Source organism: Capra hircus, chromosome 2 (assembly GCF_001704415.2).
Source record: "Capra hircus breed San Clemente chromosome 2, ASM170441v1, whole genome shotgun sequence".
NCBI classification, from domain to species: Eukaryota; Metazoa; Chordata; class Mammalia; order Artiodactyla; family Bovidae; genus Capra; species Capra hircus.
The window spans coordinates 6,388,782-6,399,518 of NC_030809.1; the positions used below are offsets into that span (position 1 = coordinate 6,388,782).

General features: G+C 38.6%; 1 long non-coding RNA gene across 1 annotated transcript; it reads right to left on the reverse strand.

The window, feature by feature from the left end:
- LOC108637154 lies at positions 3,338–7,567 on the reverse strand. Its single transcript, XR_001918828.1, has 2 exons — positions 5,996–7,567; positions 3,338–5,073 (listed from the first exon to the last, which is right to left on the reverse strand). It is a non-coding gene; the product is annotated as an uncharacterized LOC108637154 (long non-coding RNA).

The window sequence follows — 10,737 nt, forward strand, 5'->3', positions numbered from 1 at the left end:
CAAAATATACTGAGAACAAAATGTACAAATATTGTTGAAGTACAGGATAAACTTTATCAATATCCCATTCTTAGTCTGGGCCACTAGCTCATTCCATTTGTCTTTTTTGTTTTAGACAAACCTTGATGTCTACAGCTATCCTCTAAAATTAACCTTAAATCACATTCTTAAAAAAATACTAAACAAACTACTAAGCTTTGGGGGTAATTTGTTATGCCACAATAGATAATACCACACAGAGTTCCCAAGACACGTGGAAACCTGCTCAACTATGCATGAAAATTTTGTCCTCCGACTTTACCTGTTGGAACAGGGAAAACAGACTCTTGGTTGTGAGCAGCCAAGAGGTTGAAAATACCTAAGAAGTTATTTTGAGGAGTACTCCATAAATCAATCCCTGTGGGAGAGCTGATGATTTCCAACTATGGGGGTTAGAAGTCCTCCAGTGTAGAAACTGGCGACCAGACCAAGCACCCTGAAGGCATCAACTTATGACTGTAGAGGAGTCATCCAGGCACTGAAGACCCCAACTCAGACTTCCTGATGTCTCTCTCTCCCCTAGTACTAGCCACATATTTGGTTTTCTAGACCACTTTGGTCAAAGGAATAGGCAACAATAACATCCCAATTTATCTTTACATTCGTTATTTCCTACTCCTTTCACTTCAGGTACCACGGAGTGAAGCTAAAATAGCCAGTCCAGAGAAACTATACCTTCTTGGGCTGGCCATTATACCTCCACCAGTCTTTATATAGATCACGGTGTGGTACACACAAAATCTGTTGATTGCGAATTATGAGTAAAGGTCTAGTTTTGTTCCTTTTCACAGCACAACATGGTTGCTGTTCCATAAAGGATAACTTTAAATGCTAAAGCATGCTACCATTTACGACCTAAATATTTTAGTGCCTTCTGCTCTATCATTTTGGAATACACCCTTCTCAGACACCTCTACTCCTAAAATTCTGGCTTACTTCAAGTATCATCTCCTATCCTTTCTAATTTTTTACCATTTCCTACTGGCAAATTGTTACCTGACCTCACACAAGATAGGTTAATTGCTATTCATTAGAAACCTCACAGATCATTAAGCTATATTCCTCTCATGTTAGGATATCATATTTGCTTTCTGCCCAACTAGTCCTCCCCTGGAGAAGGCGATGGCACCCTACTCCAGTACTCTTGCCTGGAAAATCCCACGGATGGAAGAGCCTGGTAGGCTGCAGTCTATGGGGTCACTAAGAGTTGGACACGACTGAGCGACTTCACTTTCACTTTTCACTTTCGTGCATTGGAGAAGGCAATGGCAACCCACTCCAGTGTTCTTGCCTGGAGAATCCCAGGGACGGGGGAGCCTGGTGGGCTGCCATCTATGGGGTCGCACAGAGTTGGACACGACTAAAGCGACTGCAGCGGCAGCGGCAGTCCTCTCCACCAAACTATGAACCAAAGCTCAGAACCCGAGTTTCCCACAATTAGGCCATAATCGGATGATGAAAGACTCGAGCCTGGGCGTCCCAGTCTCCCGAGTCTCCTGTGCGCCTGCTCTCTTTTAGTCTATCCTATATCCTACTGTTCACTGGTGTATTATATCATTTACTCAGATACTTCCACCACTATGCCCTTCATTCTCTGAAGACACCTAGAAAGGATCAAAATGTTTAACTCAACTGGAAGAAAATATCTACATCCTCTCATTCTGATGTTCATTCATCTATTCCCCAGTAAATATTATCAGCATATTGAAAAGTCACCCAGAATTTTTGTAGAACCCTACCAAAGAATGATCGCTATTAGCATTCTATTTACATAAGCATTCTCAACTTAGAGCTGCCTCTTTCAACTCAAAATGAATATTCTCTTCTCCTTTAGACATCGTTACATGAAGAGTTTAAAGACTAGATGAAAAAGCTCAGGCACAGTAAGACTAGTGTTAAATGAGGCACTATGACCTTGAGAAAGCAAAACACCTTGTTTGCTGCTGATTGGACACTGCCAGTTGAATCAAGTTAAAGCTCATATCCTGTTTATTTTGTAGGTGTCCAAACATAATCTAGAGCCTGTTACCCATCATCACCTGGGAGCTTATCAGAAATGTAGACTCTCAAATGGTACAACCACTTTAGAAAGTTTTGAAGTCCCTCAAAACATGGAAGTTAACCACAATATGACCTTATGACCAAAATCTACTGTACAACAGTGTGCCCACAGTTAACAATACTGTACTGTATACTTGAAAATTTACAAGGCTAGGTGTCGCCATGTTGCTCTAATTTCTTAAAAAGCTATCATGACCCAGAAATTCCACTCCTAGTTATTTTAACAGAAATGAAGACACGTCTTAACCGAGATGAAAATGTGTCCACAAAATCTTGCACACAAAATGTTCACAGCATTATTCATAAGCCAAAAGGCATATAAGGTATAAATGACCCAAACGTTCCATCAACTGATGAATACATAAACAAAATGTGGTATGTCCATACTATGGAATATTATTTGGCCATAAAAAGAAATTAAGGACTTGATATTTTGCAACATGAATGAATCCTAAAAATATTCTAAGAAGCCAGTTACAGAATTCCACATAACGTATGAATCCATTTATATGAAATATCCATAAAAGGCACGACCATAGAGACAGAAAGCAGATTAGTGGTTGCTGGAGACTTGGGGTAGTGGTGGAGGTGATGAATGGGAGTAACTGTGAATGGACACAGGGTTTCTTTTTTGGCATGACGAAAAATGTCCTGAATGAAAGACAGTGGTGATAGACGCACAACTGTTATGCTAGAAACAAACAAAACCCACTGGATCGTACACTTTTAAGGATATAATTTTATATCAATTGTATGTCAATGTTATTTAAAAAAAAAGAACTGTAGGTTCTCAGGCTACTGAATCAGAATCTGCATTTTAACAAGATCCCCAGGTGATCCTCGTCTGCATTCAAGCTTGAGAAGCACTGATTCAGAAGAAATACAGTCAAAATTGTTTCTCCAGTTCATCATTAACTATTATGGGACAGTTAACTTGATTTCACCAGGGCAGATTTTTGTCACAATTATTTGGGATACACAATCAACCACCACTGACAGTGATTTTTATAACATTTGGTTTTTCCTTTGAAAATTTGCAAAGTTTTAGTACTGAGTGGCAGCTTTATTGAGCTAAGAGCAAAGCCTTGGCATATATACTTTTAAAACCTGCAATACTCAGTATACAGTAGGCACTCCTACTTTAAGTAAACCACCAATTTTGAAAAGGGTGGCAATAACATAAAAGTGACCAAAAGAGATAAACCTCCAAATGGGAAATGAGACCAAAAGAACCCACTCACTTCAGAAAACAGTTTATTAAAGGTCAAATCAGATTTACAGAAATATAAAACAGGATAGAGGTGCAGAGACTTCAAAGAAACTATACATACAATAGGAAGTAAATTACCTACCTGGAGTCCTCACAAGTTTTTTTTTTTTTACTATGTACAGAGCCTAATCTATTTTTTAAAAGAATCCTATGGAAAAATCTCAGCAGTCGTATTTTCTCACGATTTAGCAGCTAAAGAAAATGTCCACATTCCCAAAAGAAAGAGGATTGGACGGAAGCAACAATAGGTCGTGAACCTAACAGGTAACCGTTGCTAAGCTCTGCTTCTCCGCAGCCCCCGAAGCTGTGTGCGCATGCGCACTACTTCAGGGAGTGGCAGGAGGGTAAAAGGGCAGCGGTGACGTCATCACGCTAAATGGCTGTCCTGGAGCCGAGAGTTAAAAAAAGGGAATTTTTGGCTCTCTGAAAAGTTTGGTAACTATTATCTATGGTCTTTCTATGCTACTGAAACTTTCCCTTTTAAAACTACTCAAGTTTTATTCAGAATCTGGAATATCTTGCAGGTACTCCTAGCCAGGTACTGCATATAAATATCACGCCCAAATTGAGAGTCCAGGCACAATCAGCCTGTCTGGGTTCACATATTGGTCTTAGATCATAGCTGTACAAAGCTGAATAAGGTAATTAGCTTTTCTGCCTTAATGACTTAAAACCGGTTTTAGTAATAGCACCCATCTTACAGGACAGTTATAAGGATTAAAAAACATATATGTAAAGAGCTTAGAACAGTACCTGGAACATAGGAAGTATTTAGTAAATGTCTCTCTCAAACACAAGCACTGGATCTCTCAAATACAATGTCATATTTAAATAGCAAGCTACAGAGGATTTTTGATTGGGAAATGGAATTAGTCTAATTTTATCAGATTCGGATTCCCAAAACTAAAATTCTAACTATTTTATCAATAAAAAATTTATTGAGTACATGAACTGTGTGCTATTCCATTGTTTTACTCCAGGTCTGGCACAAGGCCTATTACACAGAGATTTACTAAACGTGGAACAATGTAACCTCAGTAATTTTAAAATTATCTATAAAAATCAATGTAGGTAAGGTTAACAGAGACCTATAAAACCCATTATTTTATTCTTGTTTGACTATATATAATGCAAATATAGTTCTGGTAGGAACTTAGAAGCATTTGAAAAATTTTCCATATAGTTTAAGGGGTAAAATTAAAATTCAACTGAAAATATTTTTTTTGAGAGGAGTTGAGGACAAAGCAACAAAAACTGGCACGCTACACTTTAGTGCCAGTTCCAGCGTGACTGCCAGGAAGTAGAGGAAAAGCTTCACGCTGGCTGGAACAACTCCACCGTCTCCACAACCACTGAGAACCACACCAAACGAGGGCAAGATTCCTGACGCTCAGAATAAAGAAGCCATCCATTTCTACTAACATGTTCGTAGCTGGTTTAAAAATACCTAATAAAGTCTTTCTTCAAACCAGATATCTCACTTACCTTTCAGTACATTTCCTAAAAACATTACAGACAGACGTAAGGTTTAGTTGGTAATTTCCATGAACTCAGTTCTTTTCCTCTGACTGCAGTGAAGCTGACGTGACAAAGCAGGTTTGGGAATGCTAGAAATGAATTCCTACTTCCCCGTGCATTCTTCAGATTCATTTTCCCCCAAATTTCTGCATGGTTGGCTTCCATTTCAGCATCAGTCACGAAATCTTGAAGGTTAGACACAGTAAACAGGGAAGGACATAAAATTAAGTGACATGGGCGTAGCTTTGAGTCTCACAAGTTTAACAGGGATGAGTCATACTTTTAAAGTATGTGAAAATGAATTATATATTTTGTTCCTTTATGAAATTCAGCCCTTAGTCAAGCTAAAGGTATCAGTTTGGTATAGCCCCAAATTCTGTTTATTCCTTTAATAAATGTTGAGTGAAAAAATGTGTAAATCCCATGAAGACCAAAATGCAAGTTGATCAACTTAGTATGAGTCTGCACCACTGATTTATTTTGCACTATAAAATGTGTAAAGGAAAAATAATTCTAAGAAAAGTAATGAAAAATACTGGCAAATTACTGACTCTCTAATTTGCTAGACAAATTTGAAATGGGTATTCTACTTACGTTATCACTTAAAGTTGGGGGCGGGAGGTGGGGGTAGGAAATGAACCTTATCTGATTATCATTAGTACAAGCTTTAAATTAAGACTTATTCAACTGCTTTCTTAGGAAATTAGCACTGAAATTAACTTAGTAAGAGGGGAGGAAAAAATACATGTGGAATTAACCACCAAGAAATGTCTTTAATGCTTTGCAAAATCAACTGAAAACCAAAACATTCTATACTTCAAGTAGTCAGCAAACAAAACTATTTTTCTTTGCTTCCTATAAATCACTAAACAGGTTTGCTGTACTCACATACTGACACCTCAATTCCCTCTGATAGCCAAAAGTGAGTTGTACTCACATACTGACACCTCAATTCCCTCTGATAGCCAAAAGTGACAGAATCAGGTCACGACTTTGGGAATGGAAATGAGAGTAGGTAGATTAGGGGAACTCAGGCTGACAAAACTTGTTTTTTTAGGGGACTGGAAGAGAAAGTCATCGGTACGCCATTAGTTTGAGCATTCTGACCATGTATCAGGTAGTTATCCTTGTGGAATGGTTCTGGATTCCGAATGACACCTTCTTCCTCAATGTACTCACTCCATCACTGGCTGAGCAATCCACACCGGAGACCATTTAAAAACGTGCCGTTTGTAATAACCATTATCTATTTTAGTAGCTAGAAAGGCAAAACAAAAGTTAGCATATAAAACTATCTTTAGGGACCAGGGCAGAATACTAATTCAGGAAAAATGAACAAAATGACCAGAACAATTTTTCAAAAAGTACACTGAACACATCCGGTACTAAGGAGTTGGCTTTTGTTTTTAAGGGCGGGGGCGGGGGAACAACCCTCAAAATGTCTTTTATTCAAAGTATGGTCCAAGTACCCTCTTTCCTCCCTGCAATCTGTTTTAGGATTGGCATTCAAGACATGGATATAAAATAATATGGTTAGGTATTCACTAAACATGAAGGTGAGCCAGTGAATTTACTGATACTGCTCAACTAGATAACAAACACTGGAATCAATACAACTTTCATCCCAGAAAAGGGAAGTTTTGGAAGAAAATCATACATAGCAACAGTTGCTCCTGATGCCAGATTCTAATAGTAAAGGGCAAGAGGGACTCATGTTACCTACCCTTAACTTTATGAAGAAAAAGCAAAGTTGAGTTTAATAAAAAGAAAAGGAATCACCATTTAGAACGATCTGAAAAGAGCTGAGAAATTTTATAAAACAGAGCAGGCTCTGTGAATACTGGGTTCAATGCTTATTAGTTTGCAGTTAAGAAGTAGTATTCAAACGGAAGATAAAATGTACATATAACTTTCTTTTCAGAGCAGAACACTGCTCAAAGCCAGGCAATAGGGTAGAGCACTTGTGTTAAGCTGGTATCTGGAAATAAGGCAAAAATAAAATATTATTTGCTGCAGGGTTAAGATGCATCCTGGATTAGATTTGTTAACCTAAGAGCCACGAGCTGGCAAGAGCAGACTTCTGTTCTTGAAGACATTCTAGTTTGTATTACAGTATTTTGTTCTTGTATCAGCCAACACTTATTAAGTTTCAAGGTCTGTATTAATATCTTGCAGCTGACTACTCGTCTTACTTTATGAATTTTCACGGTAAATCTTACCTTTTCAGTCAGTGGTAACAACTATACTACAAAACACTTCTATTGTTTGTATTTTAAGTCCTCTAACATATATACTTAACCACAGCTTTACTGACATCACAACTGCTCCTATAGATTTAAAAAGAGAAAGGGTAGGGATAAACTGAGAAATGATTATCATTATACCCATTCCATTAGACCAGCTGAAGGGAATAAACCTCAAGACACAAAGAGTTAATCATTTTGTTTCTCTTCATGCCTGGTTTATAAGGTGACCACTGGACATAAAAAATGGAGGTCCCAGCACCAAGTTTTAACAGGTATTTTCATCACTCATTTGAAGTAAATACCAAGGATATTGGCTATCCAACCCACATACATATTTGTGTTTCTATGATAGTGTAAATAATAATCAAGAATCACATGCTGCTGCTGGTGCTAAGTCGCGTCAGTAGTGTCCGACTCTGTGCCACCCCATAGATGGCAGCCCACCAGGCTCTCCCATCCCTGGGATTCTCCAGGCAAGAACACTGGAGTGGGCTGCCATTTTCTTCTCCAATGCACGAAAGTGAAAAGTGAAAGTGAAGTCGCTCAGTCGTGTCCGACTCTTAGCAACCTCATGGACTATAGCCTACCAGGCTCCTCCGTCCATGGGATTCTCCAGGCAAAAGTACTGGAGTGGGTTGCCATTGCCCTCTCCAATATACATGAGTCATACTCTAATCATAATAGCCATATTTTTCTGGCCTACACCAAATCCAGCTACACTTTTAAGTGCTTACAAGGTTCTTTAGCAATTTAAAACACATAAAATGAGTAACATTCTTATTTTATTTAAACCAAATATCCAGTGTCCCTGACTGAGGTGGGCTCAATAACCTGTCTTTCAAAAATGATACACTTGATTCATATATATTTTGAATCAAGCTTTTCCCAACACTTTCACTTAGTTCTCGCAATTTGGTTCTCCAGTCAGGGACAAAGCCAAGGGCAAAACTGAACCTGTAGACTAGGCCTGGCTAACACTGGCCGCCAGCTGTGACGTGGAAAGCTCTCCCCATCGGGGATGCCCTGGATGTAACAGTAAACAAAGGGTCAAGTGTAAACTATGTCCACAAAATGGAGATTCCTGTCGTCTTAGCTCAGGAACATTCATTTTAAAAGATAACAAGGTGTTATGATTATTTTAGCTGTGCAATGTGAAATAATATCAAGGGAGTAAGATACCAGGGAACTTCCCTGGTGACCCAGCAGTTAAGAATCCACCTTCCAATGTAGGGGATGCAGGTTTGATCCCTGTTCTGGGAACTGGATCCCACAAGCTGTGAGGCAACTAACAGTGCCCCAACTACACCCCAGCGCAGCAAACAACAACAAAAAAAGGAAACCAGAAAAAGAATTCTTGAACGGAATTTCAACTTTTTTATACAAAATTTCCTGATAATCAAAAGTCATCAAAGGGCCCTTCAAGAAGTCTTATACTATCCATTGGCTGATGATGGTGAAGGTGATCAGATTCAGGAATGTTTACAGATTTTTCCTTTGGAGTTGTTGTTGCTCTTGGACTGAATGCCATCAAAGCCGTTACGACCTGGATACAGAGCATCTGCTGCAAACCTGTGTCTCCAGCCTGGCTTCCCATTTTTTCCCAAGTGCATACTTGAGGAATGAAATACTCATTTCATGTTAGCTGTGAGTAAACCACATTGGAAGCAAATCAGACCACAAATTACTTAATTTCTCCTGCCTTCCTGATGCTGACCCTACTCCATTTCCTGCAGCTTTCTATTTTCTTTTTAAGAAAACATTTCCCTGCATACTTCTCTTCTCCCAACATTTGTGGGCTTTGCCCACCCCATCCTCTACCCTTTGAAAAAGATATCAAGCTAAGCTCCTGGAAATTTCAGGGGAAAAAACATCAGTGTTGAAACTAGAGGCATAGCTTCCCTGGTAGCTCAGACGGAAAAGAATCCGCCTGCAATGCAGGAGACCTGGGTGTGATCCCTGGGTTGGGAAGATTCCCTGGAGAAGGGAACAACTACCCACTCCAGTATTCTTGCCTTGAGAATTCCATGGACAGAGGAGCCTGGCGGGTTACAGTCCATGGGGTCTCAGAGTCAGACACAACTGAGTGGCTAACACTTCCGCTACTACTACTCAAAAGAGTAAATACTACTTTCCATGTACATTACCCAAAGGGTCAAATTTAAAAGGTCGCAACTGATCTGACTGGCACCCTCTCCCCTTTCTTCTTGTCTCTGGTTCCAACAATGAACCTTAGAAACCATGGTCACTGGCAGACTGTCAGGGACAAAGTGAATGCACGCTTTACTCATAAGTGTGGGGACTCTGACTCCACGTTTCCCTAAGAGAAAACCTGGATTTGAATGAACTTTTGCCAATGACTGTGAAGTAACCTGGAGTGCCACTCTTAAAAGTAAGTCAACATAACATTTCCAAATGTCAACAGCCACACTTACATTTATATACCAGATGAATTTCCTACTTACAACAAACTAATTCCAAAGATGCTTTACAATCTTTATTTCAGATTGCTATCAACCAGCACCTTCTCTTTCCCTCTAGTTTTTCTTTTTCCAAGTAAATTCTCCAACAGTCTAATGGTTCTACCTGATACCCTGGGTGAAATTCTCAACTTGATCTTGCTAAATTAGGCTACTATTAAAAATATATAAAATGTGGAACTTAAACAAAAATATATTCTTGGATAAGAAGAAATCATCTCTATCACTGTTATAGTCTGTGGAATTTTAAACTGAGGAAGCAGTTAAACTGTGCTATTTTATAGATGATGGTGAAGTTTAAAAAAAAAAACACAACATAATCTTGGGAGTTCCCTGGTAGCCTAGTGGTTAAGATTCTGGGTTTTCACTGCCATAATCTGGGTTCAATCCCTGGTTGGGGAACTGAGATACTGGAAGCTTCATGGCATGGCCAAAAAAAAAAGATTTTTTTCTGCATCTTTTAAAAAGACTGCCATCAGAGCTTTGTTCTCAGAGATATGATTATCAAAACAAAATAGGAAAAGAGAGAATATATATTATTCATACACAGAAACTCATGTTCTCAACTTACTTGGCAGAAGAACCTAGTCATTTTCATTCATTAGAAAGTTCTACTCCAAGCAAATGGAGTTTAAGCAAACATCAAGTAACTTCAAGTAAAAAAAGATAATGCAGACATTTAGTTTTCAAAGAACACTTGTTTGACAGGAAAATGTGTTAAATTTTTTGGTGTCACTAAAATTTTTAAAAGTGTGGCATTTATGTTTCTAAATTAAAGGATGTTTTAAAATAACTTCATGAGCAGACAAAGGAATATGGCACTTCCTAGGCTTTGTCTTTTATCAAGTCTAGTCACAGAAAAAAACTTTACAAAAACATGCAGGGTTCGCCTTGGCACACCAGGGTCAGATATATGAGAGACACAAAATGGAGTTTATATTCAGTGAGGACTCTGGGGAAGTTGGAAAGCATTTCAGACACAGCAGCAGTAAAGCTTGATTCTGATAAATCTAAAATGTGCTTTAGATTAATATTTGTTACCCACTTTATAATTAAGTAACTCAAGCACTGCATAAAATCTTACACAGGGGAAATGTTTTAAAGTTCTAAGTACTTCCTAATGTAA